Source organism: Bidens hawaiensis, unplaced genomic scaffold (genome assembly GCF_021521415.1).
Source record: "Bidens hawaiensis isolate Kalapana, Puna unplaced genomic scaffold, B.hawaiensis_p1.1 tig00007457_1, whole genome shotgun sequence".
Lineage (NCBI taxonomy): Eukaryota > Viridiplantae > Streptophyta > Magnoliopsida > Asterales > Asteraceae > Bidens > Bidens hawaiensis.
Window position 1 is genome coordinate 519318 of NW_027491523.1, and position 8867 is coordinate 528184.

Genomic DNA, 8867 nt, shown 5'->3' on the forward strand with positions numbered 1-8867 from the left:
ACCCTGACCCGTTTCGACCCTAAGTCGTTCCTACCCATAACCCGTTTCGACCCAACCCAACCCATTTACCACCCCTATGTTTAATGTATATCGACGGGTTAGGCGAGTTGTACCTCTTAAGACACAATTTAAATAAATATTCAAAAATAATAATAAAAAAATCATTGTTAAAAAAAAACGACCCGAAACCCGTTTTGACCCGTTCCGACCTTGACCCATTTTGACCCGGACCCGTTATGACCCGAACCTTTTGACCCTGACCCGTTCCGACACGAACCATAACAACCCTTTTTTAAATGACCAGTTCCGACCCTGACCCGTTCCGACTCATAACCCGTTTCGACCCACCCCAACCCATTTGCCACCTCTATGTTTAATGTATATCGACGGGTTAGGCGAGTTGTGCCTCTTAAGACACAATTTAAAAAAATATTCAAAAAAAATAATAAAGAAATCATAAGTCAAATTATAAATAAAAAACAGAAAAAGTAAAAAAAACTAAAACATTTCCTCCGCTGTCATTGTTAAAAAAAACGACCCAAGACCCATTTTAACCCATTCCGACCTTGATCCATTTTGACCTGGACCCGTAATGAGCAGAACCTTTTGACCCTGACCCGTTCCGACCCGAACCATAACAACCTTTTTTTAATTGACCTATTCTGACCCTTACCCGTTTCGACTCGTAACCCGTTCCGACCCATAACCCGTTTTGAGCCAACCCAATCCATTTGCCACCCCTATGTTTAATGTATATCGACGGGTTAGGCGAGTTGTGCCTCTTAAGACACAATTTAAAACAATATTAAAAAATAATCATAAAAAAATCATAAGTTAAAATATAAATTAAAAACAAAAAATTTAAAAAAACTAAAATATTTCCTCTGTTGTCCTTGTAAAAAAAAACGACCTGAAACCCGTTTTGACCCGTTCCGACCTTGACCCATTTTGACACGGACCCGTAATGACCCTGACCTATTCCGACCCGAACCATAACAACCCTTTTTTTAACTGAACCGTTCGACCCTGACACGTTTCGACCAATAACCCGTTCCGACCCATAACCTGTTTCGACCCAACCCAACCCATTTGCCACCCCTATGTTTAATGTATATCGATAGGTTAGGTGGGTTGTACCTCTTAAGACACAATTTAAAATTATATGCATAATGGGCCATTATAGATTTCATGGCCCAATATGGCCCATTAGGACATGTATGACTTGTTTTTGTCTATTATGGCCTAATATGACTCCCTATAACACGATATAACCCTTAAATATCTAATGTTACATATCACATGCCATAATAGGCCACTAAGAGATTTCAAGCCCTAATACGGCCCATTAAAGAGACAATGACATGAAAAAAGCTATAATGGGCCACTAACACCAACAAGGCCCAATAAGACCTATTGATGAAAGTATCACATGTTATCGGCCATTAACATCTAACTATGAATAATAACATTCCTATACAACCTTCTTAAAGCAAATATGATGTGATAAAGGTTTTAATGGGCCACAAACACCAGTTAAGGTCCAATAAGCCCATTGATGAAAGTATGACATATTATTGGGAGTTAACCAAACTATGACTCACTAAACTCATATTCAACCCTTTTAGAGCAACTATGATATGATAGAGACTACAATGGGTCACTAACAACAATCAAGGCCCAAGACGGCCCATTAAGAAAAGTATGACGACCAACTATGACTCACTATACTCCTATACAACCTGTTAATGTAACTACGACATGATAGAGACCATAGTGGCCATTAACAACCAAGGCCCAATATGGCCCATTAATAAAAGTATGAGATGTTATTGGGCGTTGACACATGCCTATGGCTCACTACACTCATATACAACCTTCTTGTAGCAACGGGGACATGATAGATGTTATAATGGCCACTAACACCAATCAAGGCCCATTGATGAATGTATGACATGTTTTGGGCGTTAACATCTAACTATGAATAATGATAATCCTATACAAACATCTTAAAGCAACTATGACGTAACCAAGGGACACTAACATCTACCTATGACTAATGATAGCCAAATAAGGCCTATTGACGAAAGTATGGTGTGTTTCAGGCGTTAACACCTAACCATGACTAACGACACTCCTATAAAACTCTTTTAGAGCAACTCTGACATGATAAATGCTATAATGGGACACTAACACCGATCAAGAACTAGTATGACCCACTAATGAACGTATGGTTTATTGGGCGTTAACACCGATTATTACATTCTTATTCAACTCTTTTAGAGCAACTATAAATATCACTTGTATTTTTTTATATGTTTTTATATTTAAGATACAATTTCTTATATTATTTAAGGTTTAATTAGTTGTTATATATATATATATATATATATATATATATTTACACTAACAACTCTTTGTTTTAATTATCAAAAATAAAAAAAATTAATTCTATTTAGTTCCTATTAATTTCACTTCCCTCAAAATTTCAAATTAAATTCACCCCCTCTTTTCTTTAAAAAATTTTGAATTACCCTCCAATTTTTAAATCTAATTTGACCACATATTTAACCTACATTTTTTACTTTTTCTTCATTCCTTCTTATTCATATTCTTCTTCATCTCTCTACACCCACCATAATCCTTCATCCTTAATTTTCTAACTCACTCAATTTTTAACCAAATCATTTGATTCTGGGCTCTAATCTTATTATTTTTGTGAGAGGAATTCACATGTGGTGTCGGTTTCCATCAATTCTATCTCAATTTTTTCCGGATTCGTGTTGAGTGTGAAGAACCCTAAGAACCAAGTTTGGGGATTTTAAATTTTAAGTGTTATTTCTTGTAATTGAAGCTTAGTACACCTTCTTTCATCGCTAAAAAGGTATGTATTGCACTTGTAATTGAAGCTTAGTACATCTTCTTTCATCGCTAAAAGTTTAATTGACCAATTAGAACGTTAAAGATGTCATAAATATGTTAGGGTTTGAGTTTTGATGACAACAGTTTGCTGACAGATTAGTTTTTGTTTATTTATTTGTAGGTAACTTGATGTTAAACTAAGATTATTGAACGATTGTTGATTCTAGGATATAGTACTATGAGTCTAGTTTCCATAAAGATAAAGTTTGTAATTTTTGGACAAGTTTGAATAGTTTTTATTATTTTACAAAAACACTAATCAAAGCTGGTTCGGGGAGTTATATTCGGGTCTGTCTTCCCGACACCATAACTCCCTAATGACAAAACTAAACGAGTTGGTTTCAGTTCTAAAAATTAGTATTATGAGTTTTGAAGACAATACAATTGGTCTTGTATAATTTGGATTATTGAGTTGATAGAACCACTAAACAAGTGTTTGTTGTGCAATCTGCTGAACTGTTGGTACATACCTGTAATGGTTGAATTATTGTGAGTTTTATATGCATATGAAAAATATAATAAAATTTTTTTAGAAACCTAATTCATATATTCTATCGTGGTAAATTTTGTAGAATTTATAATTAATCTTTTCTTAGTGAATAAAATCAGTTTGTACATGTTATCATGAACTAAGTGATCATAAGTTAAGTTGTATGATGAGTGTTTGTTGATTTGCCATGATAAGATGTGTGAATACATGTTAGGACTTTTTTGTACAGTTGACATTGAGTATAATCACCAACGAGTCATCGATTCAATTTTGTGTTTGTGTATACATTATGTCTAATGTGATTGTGCGTGATAGTCGTCGTGCTATGTGTGGACGTACAACGGTACCTAGGAAGGGTGAAAACCATCATGGTGGGGCATCACTTGCTGGATCATATGAGGATGGTGTTGGTAGTGGCGATGCCGATGGTATACAAATGTATAATTGTGGGAGACACGTCATCTATCGTGCCTCGGGATACCTCTGGGAAGAAATTTATTGTAAAGATTGGGGATATGTGTGTTTTTAGTTTTAACATTTTCATTATTTATGTTACAAATATACTTACTTGGTTATTTCAATATTATAGGTTTGCCAGTCATGAGATTCATATATAGGAATATCATAAAAATACTAATCGAGCACTATGATGAACATTGGGCTACATTCAAAATGGTGCCAAAGAAGGTGATCGCTCGTATGTTGCTCGTTTTCGGGTAATATATTAGTTAATTATTTTATATCGGCTTGGTTTGGTTTGGCTCGGTTTAAGAGTTATACGGTTTGGTTTTGGTTTACATAAATCAAAAAACCGTTACCAACGGTTTGGTTTATGGTTTGACGAAAAACCGTGAAAACCGGACCGTGAACACCCCTACTTTTCTTTGAGGTTTCGCCTCATATTAAACCTTTACTAGTTATGATGCTAATATTTTAACAATTTTTAGGTTCAAAAAGTTGAGTCGAAATGGAAAAATAACAAGAAAATGAAAGGAAGTCAACAAACGAGTTGGAAGAACGAGTGCGACGAATGGAACAAATGGAAAAAAGAACTTATGGAAATTGAAGAAAGGAGGCAAAAACAATTTGATGAATTTATGAAAATGTTTGAGGTCGGTAGTAATTAGTAGTAGTTTTAAATATTTTGAATTTATAACTTATTAGTGAAGGTTTGGTAATGTAAACTTGCTTTGAATTTATGTTATTGGGTTTGTTAAACTTATAAAATAGCCACATTTATCTATGTGTGACAAAAGTATAAGCCACACTTTATATTACAAAAGTATTATGTGTGACAAACGGTAAGACAATGGCCACACCACAAACTACAAAAGAGTGTTTGAGTGGCAAGTTCACATTTTTAGCCACATTGACAATAACCTCCAGTGTCTATATGATATTATTGGCCACACAATACATCACTATGTGTGACGAAAAGTTTGACAATAGCCACACTTTAAATTAGGAAAAGCATCATGTGCTACAAACGGTAAGACAATGGCCACACCACAAACGACAAAAGAGTGTTTGACTGGCAAGTTCACATTTTTAGCCACATTGACAATAACCTCCGGTGTCTATATGATATGACTAGCCACACAATACCTCAATATGTGTGACACAAAGTTTGAAAATAGCTACACTTTAAATTACGAAAAACATTATGTGTGACAACGATAAGACAATAGCCACACTATAATTTACAAAGGAGTGTTTGAATGGCATGTAAACATTTTTAGCCACTTTTAATGTAATATTCGGTGTCTATATGATATAATTAGCCACACTATTATTAAATTTAAGTGGCCATTTCTTTGCTATATCCACATGGTATAGGTCACAATGCTCGCTTAACACAACCCTATTGGCCACATTATTATAAAATTCATGTGGCTGAAACATAAATTCATGTAGTTCTATACGTGCAATCGTCACTCATAGTAAATAGTCATGTGGCCATTTTCTACCATTTAACCACACTTATTAGAGAGGCTTCTTGATAACAAACAACTAATGTATGTACCCTTTAGCCACACTTATAACCACATAAGGCCACTAAAAACTGTGTGTGGCCATATCATACCCACAGTGTCGCGACCTTTGGTCACATATGACCTGAACCAAATGTGTGTGGCTAAAGGCCCACGTCCACACTTTTTTCATGTGACCAAAGGTCAATTTTCACGTAGTGTATTTTCAGCTACTCAAAAACATTTTAGTTTTCATGATTGGGCACAAATCATTCCCTCATCAAGACTCAATTATCACAAGTTGATTAAATCTATTTATAATCTATCACTGGATTGGTTATCCTCATATTAATCTTATCACATTCACAAGTTATTAAGAAACAAGTAACATATTATTTTGGTTTGCCTCATACACATCTCGTCCTATTGCTAAACAATCAAATAATTTCAATATCACTATTACCCAATTTATTAAACAAATGGTTTTCTCATACTCATGATCTCACATATTCAACTATCAAAACTATTTCAAATAACTCATCAAATTCATAAAACTATTAAATATATTTCTAGATATCATCTTCAAAATCTTAGTTGTTCACATTTCAATTTGTTATGTTTTGATAAAACTAATTCACTCATCAAATTATCTCATTGATTATCATTTAAATTCTAACTTATCCTTAACGTATGAATGAACACTAGCACAACATATTTAACTTTCATTTTTCTTCAATAACTTATATGGAATTCACAACATATCAATCCTCTCATGAAAACTCAACTTATTTAACCATAGAATGTTTTCTCAACATCAAACAACATCAATCATTTATTTTCTATAACCGCCTTATGGCCACGTGTATAGACAAGGAGATAGCTCTTGCGACCTCTAAAGTATAAACTCAATTTTCAAAACATAAACACAATCGATTCAAACTTGTTCATTAACTTCTTCGCTAATAAATTCAATTCATTTACCCCTAGTTATCCTTATAGTGACAACAACCAACAAGCTCAAATTTATCTAACCCACCCCAATTAGACGTTGTTGTTACAACCTCTTAAAGTCAACCTAGTCAAGCAATTTCAAATCAGTTAATCCCAATTATACAAGTTTTTTTATAAATTCAATTAATCAAGGATTTTAATGCCTTCGTCATTCATGTTGGAACCTAATTTATAACAACTATTTATTTGATTATAGATTTTGACAATTTCAATTTAGATAACTCATCAATTTTAAGTGTTTATCTCGTACAATAAAATTTATCTTATCTATCAAAAGACAACTGCTTATGGTATCATACTTCTAGTTCATTTGGTCATTCTCGCTCATCACAATCCAACTCAATATCAATTATAAGGAATCCTTTCCTTTTCGATTTTCAAGATTTATAGCATTGTATCAAAAGATGTTTTGAAAAATTTAATATCTTATTTAAACAACTCAAAGTTCAATTCATCTTTAGCAATATTTAATACTATTATGATCTTTTGGTTTATATCAAGATTTTTTAAAGCTTTTGTTTTCTCAAAAATTGTCTTTCAAATGTTTCTGTAACCCACACGATAGGACGAGTTACGCGGACCATCCGACGAGTTAAGTAATTATGGATTCATACGTAATTACCAAAGTCCTCGCATGGAAATCATAGTACGTACGATCGTGTGTCATAATTTACATTGAAGGTAGTTTGGAGTAATGTTACAAATGTTGAGATGATAAGGACATGGTGGATACGCCGCTGATACATCCTATATATAAGTACCATTATCGGATTTTTGTTTGTAGCGTTACGCCGAATACTTGAAGTTCCACGTTATGATATATTTTAAATTTTATCATCAATTTTTCTTCTCAAAATTTACCCATTTTAAATACTAAAGTTGTTTTAGTATTCTCTAATTTCGGGATAAAATTCCCAAAAGTAGGGGATACTGTAACAACTCAGGTTCTTCGTTTATTAAATAAGAATCTAATACCCGACCCGTTTCGTTTTCGGGTAATTTTTATCAATAAAAATTTTAAATTATTTAATTATATTTTTCTTTTTCTTTATTTATCATTAAACTTTGAGTTATATTCAACTTACACCCGGAAACTTAGTTTTAACCAATATTGTTTCCACACAAGATTTTAGGGACTAATATGCAAATATGGTTAATTAACATTATAACCCAGACTCATTTACCCAACCCAAACCCGTATCCGTATCAGTAACTCGTTAAGACAATTCTTATACCCGTTTGTTTTCTTGAACCTAAATCTTCGTATTATAATTGGAATGAATCATTGTAAATCGTTTATTTCTCCAAAACGACCTACACCGAAATTGCAATTAAGGAATAATGATCAAACTGATGTTGTTTTTCAAAATAAGCAAACCGACTATCAATTTAGGGTTATAAGAATTTTGTTTTTTTTCACATTTTTAAATTTTTTGTTTTTTTAAATATTTTTTAGAGGTTTTTTTAATGATTCAAAATGGTTCTTAAAGTTCTCAATTTTACAATGATTCTCTTTGGATATAAATATATATATATATATATATATATATATATATATATATATATATATATATATATATTAAGTATTACTCTTTTTAAAAAAAATATAATAAACATGTTAAACGTATTATCAATGTTTATATCGTTAAACCTTCGTCAAAAATTCCAAGTTATATTTTTATTATATATGTAGACGTTTGTATTAAATTATTTAATATATTACAAGTTATATTTATTTAGGTACACATTTAAAATTGCATTATATTTATTTAAATATTATATAAATAATTATACAATTGTATTATATTCAAATCATATTTAATTATTTAAAACTAATAATAATGTTTCGCGATAACAATAACCGTAGAGATCAGTCGTCCAATTAAAAATGTATTGATCAAAAACATAACCCAAATCACATCGAAATCCTAAATTCATTATATGTGTTTTTCATTTATAATTAACCCATAATATTATATTATCTAACAAAGAATCCATGTCGGTGAATCCCGAAGGGGTTTAACTTATCACTTTCTCACATCCTTACTTGTGTATTGTTCTTCTAATTAGGTGACTAGTCACTCCCCTGTTTTACTATTTTCAAATACTTTTGAGAACTTATGCATACCTTCTATCAAACTATAATTTTTACATTATACTATCAAATGCAAACTGTTAACGTTTGTGTTTTGTATCAATTGAATGACTAATTGCTACTTGTCATTTGCTTTTGTTATTATTTATCGCAATCAGGGAGGTTCATCATATTAATCACATTATGTCGTAGTGGTCGGTGTCCGATCGCATGACAATGGTTCCACCGACAACACCAGAAGTTCCACTCTTTTCTAGATGACCCGACACCCGATGTTGATGATCCGTTTGAAGATACACCAGCTACACCATCCTTTGATGTTGATGGTGAAGATCACGATCATGTGATTGAGTCTTTGGTTCAACCAACACCTGTTTCTAAT